Consider the following 1,507-nt stretch of genomic DNA (forward strand, 5'->3'; position numbering starts at 1 on the left):
TGATCTGATCTGATCTGATCTGATGGTAGTTCTATTTCCAGTTTGTTAAGGAATCTCCACAATGTTCTCCATAGTGGCTGTACTAGTTTGCATTCACACCAACAGTGTAAGAGGGTTCCCTTTTCTCCACACCCTGTCCAGCATTTATTGTTTGTAGACTTTTTGATATCTGACTGGCATAAGATGGTACCTCATTGTGATTTTGATTTGCATTTCTCTGATGATGAGTGATGTTGAGCATCTTTTCACGTGTTTGTTAGCCATCTGTATGTCTTCTTTGGAGAAATGTCTGCTTAGTTCTTTGGCACATTTTTTGATTGGGTTTTTTATTTTTCTGGAATTGAGCCACAGGAGCTGCTTGTATATTTTTGAGATTAATTCTTTGTCAGTTGCTTCAAGCTATTATTTTCTCCCATTCTGAAGGCTGTATTTTCACCTTGCTTATAGTGTTCTTTGTTGTGAAAAAGCTTTTAAGTTTAATTAGGTCCCATTTGTTTATTTTTGCTTTTATTTCCATTACTCTGAGAGGTGGGCCATAGAGGATCCTGCTGTGATTTATGTCTGAGAGTGTTTTGCCTATGTTCTCCTCTAGGAGTTTTATAGTTTCTGGTCTTACATTTAGATCTTTAATCCATTTCGAGTTTATTTTTGTGTTTGGTGTTAGATAGTGTTCTAGTTTCATTCTTTTACAAATGGTTGGCCAGTTTCCCAGCACCACTTGTTAAAGAGATTGTCTTTTCTCCATTGTATATTCTTGCCTCCTTTGTCAAAGATAAGGTGTCCATATGTGCGTGGATTTATCTCTGGGCTTTCTATTTTCTTCCATTGATTTATATTTCTGTCTGTGCTAGTACCATACTGTCTTGATTACTGTAGGTTTGATGTATAGTCTGAAGTCAGACAAGTTGATTCCGGAAGTTCCATTATTCTTTCTTCTTTCTTCATTCTTCTTTTAAGGATTTCTTTGGCTATTTGAGGCTTTTTTACTTCCATACAAATTATGAAATTATTTCTTCTAGTTCTCTGAAAAATACCATTGGTAGCTTGATAGGAATTGCATTGAATCTATAGATTGCTTTGGGTAGTATACTCATTTTCACTATATTGATTCTTCTGATCCATGAACATGGTGTATTTCTCCATCTATTTGTGTCATCTTTGATTTCTTTCATCAGTGTTTTATAGTTTTCTATATATCAAGACCATCCCCATGGAAAAGAAATGCCAAAAAGCAAAATGGTTGTCTGGGGAAGTCTTACAAATAGCTGTGAAAAGAAGAGAAGTGAAAAGCAAAGGAGAAAAGGAAAGATACAAACATCTGAATGCAGAGTTCCAAAAAATAGCAAGAAGAGATAAGAAAGCCTTCTTCAGCGATCAATGCAAAAAATAGAGTAAAACAACAGAATGGGAAAGACTAGGAATCTCTTCAAGAAAATCAGAGATACCAAAGGAACATTTCATGCAAAGATGGGCTCGATAAAGAACAGAAATGGTATGGACCTAACAG

This window comes from Bison bison, unplaced genomic scaffold (assembly GCF_000754665.1).
Source record: "Bison bison bison isolate TAMUID 2011002044 unplaced genomic scaffold, Bison_UMD1.0 scf7180017864179, whole genome shotgun sequence".
NCBI lineage: Eukaryota > Metazoa > Chordata > Mammalia > Artiodactyla > Bovidae > Bison > Bison bison.